This window comes from Bos indicus, chromosome 20 (assembly GCF_029378745.1).
Source record: "Bos indicus isolate NIAB-ARS_2022 breed Sahiwal x Tharparkar chromosome 20, NIAB-ARS_B.indTharparkar_mat_pri_1.0, whole genome shotgun sequence".
In the NCBI taxonomy this organism is placed as follows: domain Eukaryota; kingdom Metazoa; phylum Chordata; class Mammalia; order Artiodactyla; family Bovidae; genus Bos; species Bos indicus.
The window spans coordinates 30,547,277-30,565,093 of NC_091779.1; the positions used below are offsets into that span (position 1 = coordinate 30,547,277).

Consider the following 17,817-nt stretch of genomic DNA (forward strand, 5'->3'; position numbering starts at 1 on the left):
TCAAAAATAAGACATTCCCCAAAATAGTGAATATAAATACATATTAAAAAAGAAAGTACACATCCTCAGTAATAATCACATACATTTAAAATAAGACTACAGTGAGACATCTTTTTATATCCACTAAATTGGCAAAACTTAAGAAGTCAAATATTATTAAGTATTAGAGTGTAATGAGGATGTATCAATGGGAACTCATGTATATTACCTATGGGAAAGCAAACTGTTATGACATTTTTGAAAAATAATAGGCACTACCTTCTAAAGTGGAAGTTTTTAGTCTCAAAACAGTGATCTCCCAGAAAAAAAATGTTTGCACCTAAGTACCAGAATGCATATATTTATATATATATTCCAGAAAATATATACAAGAATCTCCAGAGAAACAGTATTAATTATAATTGCAAAACAGCAGAAACTGAAGTGCCCCTCAGCATCAACAGTTGAATGAGTACATTATGCCATACTCAGTCGGTAGAACACTATAGAATGAATTTACAGCTACACACAAAGCCACAAAAATTGTAGAAATACAGTCCTGACAGAATAAACAAATCCTAGAAGACAATATATGATAACATTGTTTTTTATAAAGCTCAAGTGTATGAGCTTTTATAAAGCTTTTATAAAGCTCATACATAGTAGAAAAACTATTTTTAGTGGCAAGGTAATGATAATATTCAGGATAGTGATTGTAGGAGGAGCAAGATTTTGTGATAGGAGAATACAGAAGCCTTCATTGACTCATTTCATACTTAGGCACTTTATTATTAAGCTATGTAATTCATCTATTTCACACATATATTCTTTGCTGCTGCTGCTGCTGCTAAGTCGCTTCAGTTTATATTAATGATATAATTTAACAGTTTTTAAAGATTAAATAAGATTATGAGTGTATGTGTGTCTGTGCACTTTAGAAGATTTAGTTGTTCTCTTAATACATGGTTTAATCCTAGATGGCTCAACGGGTAAAGACCCACCTGCAATGCAGGAGACACAGGAGATATAGGTTCAATCTCTGAGTCAGGAAGATCCCCTGGCAAAGAAAATAGCAACCGCTCCAGTATTCTTTCCTGAAAAATCCCATGGACAGAAGAGCCTGGTGGGCTACAGTCCAAAAGGGTTGCAGAGTCGGACCCATCTGAGCAACTAAGCACACACATATGCAGAGGGAGTGAGCATACGGCCAGACTTCCCAGATTCCTCCAACTTAATTTATCTCAATAAATCATGTACTGAGATAATACTGAGTGATGAGGAAAAAAGTTCCATCTGGATTAAGGCTCAATGACGACAATATGACATTCTAGCACTGCACCACTCCTGCTAAGAGATCCAGTTCTTCAGCCTGCTCTAGCTCGGTATCTTGGTTAGGGCTTCTGTTTTCTATGGTTAAGATAAAGAAAAAGCCAAACAGAAAGCTTTATCACCAGGAAGGAGCTCAGTCTTTTTGTTTCTCCAATCCCTCCCACTAAAAGAGAAGCAAATAGAACATCATGTAAGTTTAAAACTCTGAAGGTAAACAAGCCCAGTGTATTCTATAATCCTACAAGCTATCCACTGGAAAAAAAGTTAAATCATAAAGAATAAAGAGAAAAAGAAACTGTGCTTGACTAGTTGCTGAAATTCGTCTATTTTTTGGTCCTTTGAAGTTCAAGGCGTATTTTTAGCTTTCTGATAAATTTGTACAACTGGATAAAGATAAAATGATAGTATAATCCATCTTGTGAGATAAATAATTTTTTCAAAACTGTCTGATTTTTCTAGAAACATTTTGAGTAATCTGTTGACATTCCTGTGGTCAAACAATTATGGCAATAAACATGGTGCAAATGATATATTAAGTTATGTGAAGCAGCTACTTCCAAGAAATGTTTTGGCCATGTCCTTGTAAAAATAAGTAGAGACATCCCTGAACCTATCACAATCTACACTCAAAATGTTCATCCATATCAACTGTACAATTATAGCAATCTTAATAAGCATGTGATGGTTTTAACAAACTAGGAGAAAATCTTGTGAGAATTACTGTGGGATATATCTTGACTAAAAGATTATTGAGCCATAACCTGCTGGTCCAGTGTTAAAACAGAAATAGAACACAGAGCAGTAAGTAAAAGGTAACTCAATTTAATGGGCTTCCTGGGTGGCTCAGTGGTAAAGAATCTGCCTGCCAAACAGGAAATACACATTCAATCCCTGGGTCAGGAAGATCTCCTGGAGAAGAAAATAGCAACCCACTCCAGTATTCTTGCCTGGGAAATCCCATGGACAGAGGAGCCTGGCAGACTACAGTCCAAGGGGTTGCAGAAGAGCCAGACATGACTTAACAACTAAATAACAACAACACCTCAACTTATGTCTAAAATTATTTGAATACCATTAAGTGGATATAGAGTAAGTGTCTAAATATGAATGAGTTCCATTTTTTGAAATTTATTTATTCTTAATTAGAGGATAATTAATTTACAGTATTGTGTTGTTTTCTGTCATACATCAGCATGAATCAATCATAGGTATGCATATGGTCCATCTGTTTTAAACCTCCCTCCCACCTCCCACCACATTCCACCTCTCTAGGTTGTCACAGAGCGCTGAGTTTGAGCTCCCTGCATCATACAGCAAATTCCCACTGGCTGTCTATTTTACATACGGTAAAGCATATGCTTCAGTGCTATTTTCTCAATTCATTCCACCCTCTCCCTCCCGCTCTGTGTCTACAAGTCTCTTCTTTGTGTCTGAATCTCCTCTGTTGCCCTGCAATTAGGCTCATCAGTACTATCTTTCTAGATTCCATATATATGCATTAATATACAATATTTGTTTTTCTCTTTCTGACTTACTTCACTCTGTGTAATAGGCGCTAGGTTCATCTATTCCTTAGACCTGACTCAAATACATTTCTTTTTATAGCTGAATAATACTCCATTGTATATAGGTACCTCAACTTTTTTATCCATTCATCAGTCAATGGATGTCATTACTTCTATGTCCTCACTATTGTAAATAGTGCTGCAATGAAAACTCGGGTATACGCCTCTTTTTCAATTATGGTTTCCATCATATAGTAGTTTTATTCACAGTTTTTAAAGGAATCTCCATACTGTCTTCCATAGTGGCTGTATCAACTTACATTCCCACCAAGAGTACAAGAGGGTCCCTTTTTCTCCACACCCTCTCCAATATTTGTTTGTAGATTTTTTGATGATGGCCATACTGACTGGTGTGAGGTGATACCTCATTGTAGTTTTAATTTGCATTTCTGTAATAATGACCGATGATGAGCATTTTTCATGTGTTTATTAGCCATCTGTATATCTTCTTTGGAGAAATGTCTGTTTAGATCTTCTGCCCACTTTTTGATTGGGTTGTTTATTTTTCTGGTATTCAGCTGCTTGTATATTTTGGAGATTAATCCTTTGTCAATTGTTTCATTTGCTATTATTTTCTCCCATTCTGAGGATTGTCTTTTCACATTGTTTATAGTTTTTTTGCTGTGTAAAACTTTTTAAAAATATAGAATGCTTCATAAATTTGCATGTCATCCTTGAATAAAGGCCATGCTAATCTTTTCTACATCATTACAATTTTATTACATTTGCTGCCAAAGTGAGCACAAATGAGTTCCATTCTGAGTGTGCATTTGTAAGTCCAGAAAAGTTAGCCTAGGTACCCAACAAATATAATCAGCTATATAGTGCTTTACTGTAAGAGATTTACAGTACTATTCACAAATACATGAAAAATAAAAAATAAAGAAAACATTTTTAATCTTACAGTACATTATCTTGGAAAGTACAGTAGTACAGTACTACATAAAGCTGGCATATAAGGGCTGGCATTAAGTGAACTGGCAGGAGGAGTTACTGACCTGAGGAGAGAGAGGCAGTGGGAGATGGTGGAGCTGAAGGATACTGCACAATATGAGATGTGGGGCAAGCTGCAGTTTCACTTATGCCGGATCTTAGTGGCAGAGATTCTGGTTCCCTGCTGGATTCGATTCTGTCTAACCTTGAAAAGACAGTCCAGTGATGCCTGGGTATCACTGGGTATCGTTTTTTCTCATCATAAATAACGTGGTACCACTGAATTGCATTCCAAACGGCTGCTACAATCTTTGTGTACCATTCTACGTTCAGGTCCCGTGCCTCAAAAGTTAAGTGACTCCTCAAATAGAACTAACGTACTTGATTGGACTTGTGAATGAACATTTGCATCTTTGAAAGTTTGCAACTTGAAAGTTTGCATGTAGGAGACTCAAAGTACTTTACAGCGACACTGATTTAGAAACTCCTTTTCCTGCCCATAAGCATTCCTTATATATAGCTACTACTTTCATGCTAGTTTCTAAGAAAGGAAGGAAGGAAGAAAAGGAAAAAGAAAGGAAGGGAGGAAATGTGAGAGAAAGTAAAAAAAATAAAGAGAAATTCTTTCAGTCTTGATCAGCCTGGTTTTCTACCTCCTCTTTCTCTCTCTTTCTGCTAGATAGGTTGCTCCTAAAAGGGAGGGGAATGGAAAAAAAACTGAGTTCACAAGGCCAGTAGTAGAGGGAACCTGCGGACAAATTTAAGTTAAACATTTTTTACTAAAATAATTTATAAGAATACTTACATATATTCTTGCCATCTAAACAAATTTACCTAAATCAATTCCTCTCAAACTTGGCTGTGAACTTGAGACACTGAAAGGGCTTTCATGTTTCCTTCATGGCTGAAGGATAATTTTACTGATTGTATAATTCTAGGTTGATGAGTTTTTAACATTTTAAATATTTATTCCACTTTCTTCTTGCTTGCATGGCTTGTGATAAGAGGTCTTCTATAATTTTTATCCTGCTTCTCTATATTTAAGGTGGTTTATTACTTCTGACATCTCTCAGGATGTTCTCTTTGCTTCTGGGGTTTTGCATTTTGAATAGCATACACCTACATGTATATTTTTTGGGTTATTCTGTTTGACTGTAAATCTCTGGATCCATTTCTCTCCCCAGACACAGGGAAAGTGAATTTCCCTGTAATTCCAATCTTCTAATTTTTGTTCAGTTGCTCAGCTGTGTCTGACTCTTTGTGATCCCATAGACTACAGCACGCCAGGCTTCCCTGTCCTTCACCATCTCCTAAAGCTTGCTCAAACTCATATCCTTTGAGTCAGTGATCTCATCCAACAATCTCATCCTCTGTCGTCCCCTTCTTCTCCTGGCTTCAATTTTTCCCAACATTAGGGTCTTTTCAAATGAGTCAGTTCTTCACATCAGGTGGCCAAAGTATTGGAGCTTCAGCTTCAGTATCAGTCCATCCAATCAATATTCAGGATTGATTTCCTTTAGGGTTGACTGGTTTGATCTCCTTGCAGTCCAAGGGACTCTCAAGAGTCTTTTCCAACACCACAGTTTAAAAGCATCAGTTCTTTGATGCTCAGCTTTCATTATAGTCCATCTCTCACATTCATACATGTCTACTATAAAAAACCATAGCTTTGACAAGATGGACCTTTGTTGGCAAAATAATGTCTCTGCTTTTTAATGTCTGCTGAGTTTGTCATAGCTTTTATTCCAAGAACCAAGCATCTTTTAATTTTGTGGCTGCAGTCACCATCCTCTGTGATTTTGGAGCCCAAAATATTAAAGTGTCTCACTGTTTCCATTGTTTCCCCATCTATTTGCTATGAAGTGATGAGACCAGAGGCCATGATCTTCGTTTTGTGAATGTTGAGCTTTAAGCCAGCTTTTTCACTCTCCTCTTTCACTTTCATCAAGAGGCTCTTTAGTTCTTCACTTTCTGTCATAAGGGTGGTGTCATCTGCATATCTGAGGTTATTCATATCTCTCCTGGCAATCTTGATTCCAGCTTATGCCTCATCCAGCCTGGCATTTCACATGATGTCCTCTGCATATAAGTTAAATAAGCAGGGTGACAATATACATCCTTGACGTATTCCTTTCTCAATTTGGAACCAGTCCTTGTTCCATGTCTGGTTCTAACTGTTACTTCTTAACCTGCATACAGATTTCTCAAGAGGCAGGTAAGGTGGGCTGGTATTCCCATCTCTTGAAGAATTTTCCACTGTCTGCTGTGATCCACACAGTCAAAGGCTTTAGTGTAGTCAATGAAGCAGATGTTTTTCTGGAATTCTCTTGCTTTTTTGATGATCCAACAGATGTTGGCAATTTGATCTCTGGTTCCTCTGCTTTTTCTAAATCCAGTTTGAATACCTGAAAGTTCTCAGTTCATATACTATTGAACCCTGACTTGGAAATTTTGAGCATTACTTTGCTAATATGTGAAATTAGTGCAATTGTGCAGTAGTTTGAATGTTCTTTGACATTGACCTTTTTTGAGATTAGAATGAAAACTGACCATTCCAGTCCCAGCCACTGCTGAGTTTTCCAAGTTTGTAGGCATATTGAGTTCAGCACTTTAACAGCATCATCTTTGAGGATTTGAAATAACTCAGCTGGAATTATTCAGCCTTCTAATAGGTTCAGCAAAATCATTGATTTTTAGCCTGTCCAGATTTTCTCTTGTTGTAATGTCAGGAACTATGACTTCCAAGATGTTTTACATGTCAGGGCTGAAAGTTTTAAAGGGTTTTAAAAATTCAACTGGACTAGGTTGTTGCCTGGAATTGTTTTTTACTGCCCTGAAGTTATTGTAATATGCAGCCAGGATTAACAGCCACTTACTTAGATTTTTAGACCTTGAAACATTTCTAAATTATGTCGTTACTCAAGATCACCTGATAACTTACAACATGATTCTAAATATTAATAATTTTCTTTATGACAAACTTTACATAACACATTCTTTTAGTAGACATTTTAAATAATGAGCATTCTTAAATCTGAGACCATGGTTGTGGCACACCTACTCTTGAACCTGCATATCAAAACCAATCTATACCATACAGAACCTCATTCCTGTGGGATAAAGAGCTTCTGGATCAGTCACCTTTTCCATACTGAGCTCTGTTACTATCGAAGAGAACTTCTACATCCATATAAGAAAACATCAAGCTCTATTCTCATAGATCCATTACCTCAAGTCCTGTGGACTTTACTTCTGTTCCTTTTAAAATATAGGGTTGCCTCCTTTGTCTTACCTGATCCCAACAATACTTATTGTTCAGTCTGTCCTTGACAATATATCCTTCCATTGCTGTCAAAATACTCTCTTGGCATTTCTCATTCCTCTTGTCTATTGCTTCTTATTAATTGTTTGTATATTTCATTATTCCTTTTGTTCAGTTCCTTTTTGTGTTCTCTATACTTCCCATGGATGATTTCATCCATATTTTTGGCTTCAGTTATCATCCATCAGTGAAACCAAAGAACTATTCCTCCACTTTCTCTAAGAAGACATATATATTAGTAGGTTTTTCTACTATTCTGATTATATGTGTCATGATTTGAAGATACATAGCTTGATTCTTTCTTATTTAATTATACAGTAAGTTAAAATATGTTATTTTTGCACAAGTTTAAAATAACCATCAGATTCAAAAGGAGCCTGCCACCAAGAAAAGACTAAATATCACTGTCTAGGCAAGTGATGTATCACTTTTTACTGACTGACTGAATTTTAATTAACTATTTACTGCTCCAATGCAAAAAATATAAAAGATAACATGCATAGTTAGAGGATAACTTAGTTATTTCCAATTACTTGTTTTTCTTTTTTTTACAAATACCCAGTCTCCTACACTATATATTATAGTGATCTCCTTCACCTCTGCAGAAAGACTTGAGTGTCTTCTCTAGAATAACTCCCTGAGAACAATGAACATCAAACTGGATTAGCAAAAAGATTATGGTGACTTAGAACCATCTGCATTTACAAACTGCCCAGATGATTCTGTTACAAAGCATAGTAGCTTAGTCTGGTTCAGTGTTGAAGACCTAGTAGTTCCTGATTGGCACTTATTTATTAAATGATTCTTCTCCAAACAGCTATAACACATAGAAAAGGATTAGAGTTTTCTAATAAAGAAGACAATGTTCTTATTATTTTGCTTTGGCTTTTATTTCCTATTCAGTAATTTGGATGCAAATAGGAGAAGGCAATGGCAACCCACTCCAGTATTCTTGCCTGGAGAATTCCACAGACAGAGGAGTCTAGGGGGATATAGTCCATGGGGTTACAAAGAGTCGAACATGACTGAGCGACTAATACACAGGATAACTTTATTTCATTAATAGAATTATTATCTCTCAATTTTCTTTGACATTCATTATTTTAAAAGGCATCAGTTCAGTTCAGTTCAGTTGCTCAGTCGTGTCCAACTCTTTGCGACCCCATGAATTGCAGCACGCCAGGCCTCCCTTCCATCACCAACTCCTGGAGTTCACTCAGACTCACGTCCATCGAGTCAGTGATGCCATCCAGCCATCTCATCCTCTCTCGTCCCCTTCTCCTCCTGCCCCCAATCCCTCCCAGCATCAGAGTCTTTTCCAATGAGTCAACTCTTCGCATTAAAAGGCATAGAAAAACTATATAAACACATGGTCTATAAATCCTCCAAAATTCTCATTAACTTAGAGCACTTTTCCCTTTTTATGAAAGAAAAATAATATATTCATGATTACTCATCATAAACCATAAAATTATCTATAATCTATGACTCTCAATACTTCTTTCCATTTTTTCTGAGTAAATAGTCACATTTCCATCATTAAACATCTTGCAAGTCATGACTGTACCCATATAGAAAAGTGAGTTAAGCTGATCCAGAGGGCACACATTTTTGAGAGGGGAAATGTGAAATAGCCTTAAATTTAGCCCTTAAGCACAGTACAATATTTAGTGAGCCATTATTTTCACAGTTCATCACAATGGGTAGCTTTGCCTTATTTGCTTTATAGGGAACATTTTATCCACTCCATAAAAAATCTTTTTTCCCTCCTCTCTTCTTTAAGCAAGAGTTCATGATTAAACATTGAATTTTAATGAGTGTCAGAATATCCTAGTTCACTGAGATTAGAAGCTGCCATTTGCCATCATTCTGCTAGCTCAGGAAAACTTTTCTAACACTCTCTAGCAAAATATACTGCTACTGCTTTGACTTTCATTCACCAAATAACTCCATTAATTACCAGCAACCAGACTTCTTTGTGATGTTTTGTGCACCTGGTTTGCAGACGGGATGTAGTAACAAGCCGGCAGAGCACATCCAGACTGCAGTACCGGCCAGAATGTTGGCTACTCTCAACTAATTTTATGTGTCTGTGGAAAACAGAGCTTTGAATTTCAACCAGCTGAAGTTATTGTTTGCTGTTATCCTATTCAAAATTAGCATTTTTATGTACAAATTCAGAAAAACAAAAGTGAGTTTTCAAGATGTTGATCAAGACATCATTTAATTTCAGTCGTATTCCAAAAGCTACAAATTCATAAATTAGAATAAAAACCGCAGAGATCAAAACCTCCCAATGATCTGGAGCTTTCTCATTGACTTTGCATGTGAACAGCATAACATCTATCTAGTAATAATTTCACAGTAAAAGCTGAGGGCTCCTCTGGAAAAGTAAACCCCCAAAAAATTGCCTTCATAGTCTTTATTCTTATTTACCATTAATGTCTGTATTAGCTCAAGGAGTTGAAACGTCTCCTTCAAATAAGTCTTAAAATGTCTTCTCTGCATGTGGCGTGAGCTGCACTTGACCAATAAGCACTTAGGGGGAAAGAATGAGGCCTTGTTTTTATTGTGAAGTCAGTTTCTCTGCACTCTTATTTCTCTCACATCGACATGGTTTGCCATATTGGGGACCGGTTTTCTTATAAGGAACTGGCCACAGAAGCTTGTCCTTGGAACTTGCTTCCTTGGGGCCTCTCTAGTAAGGCCTCCACAGGAAACTGACGGTGGTGTTTTTGTGAACTGTCCCAGGACAGGCTTTGTAGGATGAGAGGTGCAGGTTCTTCAGCTTTCTAACCTTTGACCGAGGGGGTAACACTGGACTAAAGATGCAGATGGAAGAAAGATCATGGCGTAATTCTTCAAAGATATCCAGCACAGTTGAGTTAAAAATGATGACCGCATGCCCTTTACAGGTACATTACAAAAATCCTCACATCAACTTCAGCACTTCAAAATAAAATCCAAAAGGATTCAGGAACTCTTGGACTTTATATGCCATCTCTTGACCCCCATAGGCCTCAATATAGAGAGATCTAGGATCATGAAAACCATCCCAAGGCTGCTCTTATAGCCACTATGTGGCATCCCAAAGAACTATCAGTCTTCCCATAACAACAACAAACCATTTGATCCAAATTTTTGTTACTTCCTATAATGTCATCATTAAGAATGAAATGAGGTTATTAAGGGAGATTGATTTTATAGGAGGTCTGGTGGACATGTAGACTTATTTAAAACTTAAGAAAACTAAAATGTTTAAATGTTTTCTCTCATATATATGGCTACTTCACTTTAAAATTAAATAGTTCAGCAGAAAAAGATTTAATACTCTAAACTTTTTCTATCTATAGATGTTTGCTTGACAACACAACAAAATGAAATCTATAGCATTTCCTCTAATATTGACCTCATCACTTAAAAAATAACAAGGATTTTTCTTCTAGAGAACAGACTTTGATAGAAATGTCAAAAGATTTTTGCTAACTTTATCTTTTAATCTTAGTCTTTGTGGCAATTATTCCCAGACCTTATTGTGGTTTCCTGCACAAAATTATACCCTTAAGCATAGCAGACTTACATTTACTACAGACTCAGGACAATAAAAAGTCAGCAGCAGGAGAAAATATGTTTTATATGTTCAGTTAACTTTACACAGAACTGGAAAATATTGGCAAGTGGCATTTAATTATGTTACTCTAGTTTCTTTATATATATCTCAAAAATTTCCAATCCAAACAGATTATTAATTTCTAATAGTTTAGAGATAGAATTACTACTTCTATTGTTACTTAAAGTCTTCAAATAAATCTCTGTATTTATGATTTAAACATTACTCCTCTATTCAATGTTGTAATATTGTCACTCTATTTTTAACTTACATTATCTTCAAAAATAAAATGATGGAAAATTTGTTTGAGATGCATAAAAATATAAATAAACTAGACATGAGCAATCCTAATGTATTTAGCATAGTTGATTTGGGCATTATATTTGTTTAATATTCAAATCAGTGATCTTTCCATTGATGACAGAGCATTCACACATTAGTCATATATTATTAATATAATCTACCAAATTACTTTAAAGTTCAGTTCAATTCAGTTCAGTCGCTCAGACAAGTCTGACTCTTTGCAGCCCCAGAGACTGCAGCACGCCAGGCTTCCCTGTCCATCACCAACTCCCAGAGCTTACTCAAACTCATGTCCATCAGTGACGCCAACCAACCATCTCATCCTCTGTCGCCCCTTCTCTTCTCACCTTCAATCTTTCCCAGCATCAGAGTCTTTTCCAATGAGTCAATTCTTCACATCAGGTGACCAAAGTATTAGAGTTTCTGCTTCAGCATCAGTCCTTTCAATGAATATTCAGGACTGATCTCCTTTAGGATTGACTGGTTTGATCTCCTTGCAGTCCAAGGAACTCTCAAGAGTCTTCTCCAACACCACAGTTCAAAAGCATCAACTCTTGGCACTCAGCTTTCTTAATAGTCCAATGCTCACATCCATATATGACTACTGGAAAAATCATGGCATTGACTAGGCAGACCTTTGTTGGCAAGGTAATGTCTCTGCTTTTTAATATGCTGTCTAGGTTTTTCATAGCTTTTCTTCCAAGGAGCAAGTGTCTTTTAATTTCATGGCTGCAGTCACCATTAGGCTGCACTTAAAACAACAGACATTTATTTTCTTATACTTTCTGTGGGTTAGAAATTAGGGTGGCTTCACTGAGTGGTTTTGGCTCAGGTTCTCTCATTAATTTGCAGTTTAATAAGTCAGCCAGGACCATGGTCACCTGAACACTCACCTGGGACTGAAGGATCAGCTTCCAAGATGGCTCACTCTTATGCTTACTGGCAAGAGGCCTCAGTTTCTCACTGATTCTTGGCAGGAAGCCTCCAGTTTTTGGCAAAAGGGTTTTTCCATAGGACTTATGACATGGCAGCTGACTTTCTCCAAAGCAAGTCATATAAGAAAGCAAAAGGAAGCCCTGTCTTTTATCACCTAACTTCAGCAGTTATTATTCCAACATTCCCACAATATTCTAGAGTTTACACAAATAATCTCTATTTAACATGAGAGCGAACTATACTAGAGTGTAAATACAGGAGACAAAGATTATTGAGATGAGCTACAACAATCTAGTCCAGCAAAGAAGGAAAACACAGTGCAAGAAAGAATGCTGCTGCTGCTGCTGCTAAGTCTCCTCAGTCATGTCCAACCCCATAGATGGCTCGTGTCTGACCCCATAGATGGCAGCCTACCAGGCTCCTCCATCCCTGGATTCTCCAGGCAAGAACACTGGAGTGGGCCACCACTGCAGGAAAGAATCCCTATACACAAAAGATGGGCTGCAGCGTTGTCATAAATGGTAAGAATTGCGTAGCATGACAAGCTGGCACATTTTTAGTATTTAAATATTTCTGGGAATATACATGAAACTACTCATTCTTTAAATAAAGCCCAAATGCAAGTGACCAAAGCCATGTAGAATTCTAGAACATATACCTGCCTTTTATTTATTTGTCTTAATTTCATTTATCTTAAAACTTTCAATAATTGTAACATCATAATTTCTGTTTAGGTTTCCTAATTCCCCTAAACTCTTTCTAAACACTAAGAAGATACAAAATAGCATGTATCAGAGAGACTTCAGGACATTTTGCAAACACAAATTAAATTCAAATGATAGAAACAGCAAGTTGTTACCATTTGAATCGTAAGCTGACACTGGTACAGCCTGTGGCTGTACAACTAACAGTAAGATTTGTAAACCATAATCTGAATTTGTAAGTATATAAGTGAAACCTCTGCTAGAAATTCCATATGTGTACTCTTCATGTAATAGAGACCATAACGAGGTATAAACAAAAAGCATTTTTGTAGTTTCTCAATGTCCTGTTAGATAAATGACTCATTGATCCTACTTCTTTTTTGACAAGAAATATTCAAAGGAAATATCATGGAACTTGGATTGGTTTTATTTTCTCAGGATAGACTTTCTGGTTACATTGAAGAACACTCACTGCCAGAGTGACAATGTCCCTTGTTGGAATTAAACAACAACCACTTCTCACCATCCAAGAAATGAGAGTGAGAATCATGATTCGTGAGGTCAAGTACTTTATTATCCAAAGATCAGAAAGCATATAGCCTTAAATTGGAGATAGATAGGATTTCCCTGTAGCTCAGATGGTAAAGAATATGCCTGCAATACAGGAGACCTAGGTTCAATCCCTGAGTTGGGAGGATCCTCTGGAGAAGGGAATGGCAACCCACTCCAGTATTCTTGCCTGGACAATTCCATGGACAGAGGACCCTGGCAGGCTACAGCCTGTGGGATTGCAAAGAGTCAGACTCGAGTGAGTGACTAACACTACCACTAGAGATAGATATCAAGCCAAAGGGAAACACAGTAAATCTAAGAGCAAAAGATGGTAACTGAGTCCAGTATAATGAAAAAACTTGAAGGGAATGAGTTGAAAGTGAGGAGAAACAGCAGCATGGATAAGCTGAAGTTACATGAACAATGAAATACTATAAAACTTCAGGTGAGGAAAATACAAAAAAAAAAAAAAAATCAAAAGTATAAGAGAAGAGGCAAAAAGAGTATTAGAATTTACATCCAGCACAGCAGCTATGAGAAACATACTGCAGAATATCAAGTACATGAGGAGAGAGACTCTTATTTACACACAGACAGCAGGGGCAGAAGAGAGTCTTGGAGTCATAGCTGGCTAGAGAGTCAAAAGTGAGGATGGAGTTAGAGATAAACTCAGGTTTGTATTTAAGGAGTGTTCTGCCTAATCTAGAAGGACATCTTTCAGGGATGTGTTGAGGGCATGTTTAGGAAAAGGTTAGGGTGTAGGAAGAGGCTGGCAGATACGGAAGGAGCTGGGGTACAGTTTGGCCCTCAAGAAGCATCGAGTCCAGCTCTTTGTGATCCTATGGACAGTAGGCCGCTTGGTTCCTCTGTCCATGGGATTTTCCAGGCAACAACACTGAAGTAGGTTACCATTTTGTCCTCCAGAGGATTTTCCCAACCCAGGGATTGAACCTGTGTCTCACTGTATAGTCCATGGGGTTGCAAAGAGTCAGACATGACTGAACAACTTACACTTTCACTTTTCTTTACCACTAGAGCCACCTGGGAAAGCCCTAAGGAGCATCAAATATCACAGATGGAACAAAGCAGGTTGAAGAAGAGGTCCTAGGCACAATTCATGGATTATACTCTTCTAATCTTTATTCTTATAGACACAATGACAGAGCTCCATTACCAAATTCACCCAATGGCACAGAGCAGCTTATCACAATAACATGACCCCAAAATCAAGACATCATGAATCAAACATTAATTATCAATCACAAAAGAGAGTATGGGACTCGTAATGCCAAAATGATTTTACTAAAATCCTGAATTTGCAAAGTTCCAGATATGGAGTTACATTAAATGAATGTAGTATATTACCAGGCATTCTATGGATTCTAATGAGCTACCTTTTTACTTGTATTTGTTACTTTCCTATGACTTGAAAATTATGAGAAAAAAATTAACTCTGCCCTTGGGAATTTTTAGTAGGTGGCTGAAAAAAATATGAGTGGGGGGTTAACCATGTAGCAATCAAGGATGTGGCTCAAAATATAAAGGTGGAATAAATTGAAGAGCCAAGTAACTCTATAAATCTGTGGTTCTAATGACCACATAAGAGCATCAGTTTATATAAACAGTGCACTCTTACTCTTTTGAAGTACTTCCACATATTTTCCATATTCCATTTCATAGTGTTAAAACTGTCCTGGAGTAAGTTGGGTAGGTGTATATGTTTCTTTAGCTGGGAAATAGATACAAAGAGGACAAATGATTTATTCTACCTGGTACATGACAGAGCCATGTACAAGTCCCCTGAGTCACAGTCTGATTTTTGTCTCCTGTAGACCAGAGTTTTAGCAACTTGAATACAAGTCACTGGGAGTCTTGAACTATAGATACTGATGTAGTAGGTCCAGAGTATTTCCACACATTGTGCATTTCTAATAAGTTCCCAGGTGACATTGATGCTGCTGGTCCGTAGTTTATTCCAGAGTGTATCTAATTCAATAATCTTAGCAGCTGCACATGAATTGTTTCTTTTTAAAGAAAAAACAGGAATTCAAGAGCCCTGACCCAGAAGATTCAGTAGACAGGATTCTGACATCAGTATTTTTTAAAATTCCACTTATGATTTTGTTTCATAACCAGGGCTTAGAACTTTTTCACACTAAGAAGTCACAGCACCTGTAATGTACATTTTTTAAACTTAAAGTGAATCTTTTCATTGCAATTATGCTGATTACAGTTCTATCTTAATACACAAGAGAACTTTTTCATAGTTTATAGAATACAGAACTTCATTTCTTTCAAATTTCTCTCTCCCATCTTTTGATCTTTTGTTTCTCTAGTTCCCAAATTACAAAATATCATAACACTCTATAATGTCATAAGATGTCAGTTTCACTCATTTTTGTTTAAAATAACATCACTTACAAATTTCAATCCACATTTTCTTTGATCTTTTAAGATGTCTATGCTTCTTGGAGAATTTATTGTCAGGTACAATCTTCATTATAAGGCACATTTTAGAGGTCTGTACAGAGATAAGGAGGAAGTGTTCAAGATACAAAATTGTTTCAATAATTACATTTTGGAAGGGCAAAAAATCTAACAGCTGAATGACAAAGAGATGGCAACCTTACTGCCACAATTAAGTTTACCAAGTGAGCACAGGGCAAAGGCAGATTGAGATAAGAGCAGGCACTGATAGAAGGCATGAAGGACGATGTGCCATGCTGGTCTTGCATGTGGTCTCTGGAACTTTGATAATCGAGCAAGTTATCTTCCAGACCTTATACTCATTGGTCTGAGGGGCAGGTTAAGAACCATCTAAAGATATGCACCATGTTCTTTGCAAGGATGACCTTGGCTTTCAAATTATTAAACCCAACTGTAACCCATGTTTACTCCTGAAATTAAAGCAAACAAAGGTGGTGGCCACAGGGTGTAGAATTCTAGAAGAAGGGTTCAGGGTATTGTGAGTTCTTCCCACCTCAACAGCCCCCAGCCACAATCTCAATATCTTCCTGTTATTGCTTTGAGTCCTTTTTGATGTCCCTAGAGCAGGAATGTGTTCTCGGATGACACTGTTCTTAATGTCTGCAAGTTTTTCACAGTATACCCCCAATCAAAAGAAACATGAACGGTTCTATTCATTAAGCAGTTAGGTCCTAATAACTTGTAAGCCCTTGAAAGTGAAAGAAAGTGAAGTCGCTCAGTCGTGCCCAACTCTTTGCAACCCCATGGGCAGTAGCCTGCACCAAGCTCCTCCATCCACGGGATTTTCAAGGCAAGAGTACTGGAATGGGTTGCCATTTCCTTCTCCAGGGAATCTTCCCAACTCAGGGATCGAACCCAGGTCCCTCGCATTGTAGACAGAGGATTTACCTTCTGAGCCACCAGGGAAGTCAGCTTCCCAATAATTCAGTGACTGTTGAGCACAGCACAACTTCTCAAACCTTAAAATCAATCGGATGAGACACTGTTACCTTCATTTTGTGTTCTCAAATGATTCTCATAAGGTCCTTGTTTTTCATCACAGAAAACCTAGCTTCATAAAAATATGACATAAACCAATGGGACATAGCAATCTAGTGTTCAAACTGTTAAATCATGTAGGGTCCAAAACAGTTTACTATATTCCCATGAAATTTTAAAATACTTAATTATGCCCCTGTACATCTTCTATAGCATCCTACAATGCCTTAGAACAAAATTTGGGAATGATGGCACCCAAGTTTGAAGTCCAAGACTCAGATTTCTAGTCCTGGCTGTGGAGTCTTCTGGCCATGTCTTATGGGTGAAGTTTCTTAATTACACTAAGCTGAGCTTCAGTTTCTTCATTTCAAAATAGAAACAATTTTCAGTGTTCTCAGAGTGAGCATGGCCAAGAATACTTTGTATGTGGAAATGCTAAAGATGTGGAATGTTCTCTTAAAAGTGAGTTTTAAACTTAAAAGTTCTCTTAAAAGTGAATTTTAAACTTACTTTCTTGAATATATTGACAGAATCTCTTGTTCAAATAAAACATCCCTAAAATGCAAAACACATTTGAGATTCCACACGTAGATATTCCACTGAAAAGGCGTGCTGTCATTTTCCTCAGACCCATTCTTCAGCCTCTCGTGCTGTGTTCTGGTTTCCAAGGGGCATAGACACCCACGATGTTTTCTAGACTTTCTTTCTTTCCATCTCAGAGGTATTCCCCCAGCGCAGTCTCCCAGGAGCATCTTCAATAGTCCCATTTTTCAAGGCTCCATAAAAGGTCCCCTTGTACCCCGTTCGCATTCCTATCATATGGCCTCATCTCTCCTCCCAAATCCCCTCCAGTGCTGAGTTACGGCGGATTCCTGCAATTGCTTAATCTTGGAATTGTCTCAACTTCCCTGAGTTGCTCTTTCAAGCTCTTCTAGCCTGTAACTAACTTATTGCATTAAATTTTCTACATCAAATTTCCCGCTGTCGGGTCTTATTTTCATGACTGGTTTCTGACCATTCACAAAGGTGTGAATATAGCCCAGAGACCTGCCTCTTGGCCCCAGGTTTCCTGACATAGTCTTCTTTGGGCACATCTGAAAAACATCTTAGGGCTCATTC

The 17,817-nt window shown here is 37.3% G+C and overlaps 1 non-coding gene across 1 annotated transcript; it reads right to left on the reverse strand.

Moving 5' to 3' along the window:
- Nucleotides 1–3,510: 3,510 nt before the first annotated feature.
- On the reverse strand, nucleotides 3,511–3,617 carry LOC139178101 (U6 spliceosomal RNA). Its single transcript, XR_011562524.1, has one exon. It is a non-coding gene; the product is annotated as a U6 spliceosomal RNA (small nuclear RNA).
- Nucleotides 3,618–17,817: the final 14,200 nt, after the last annotated feature.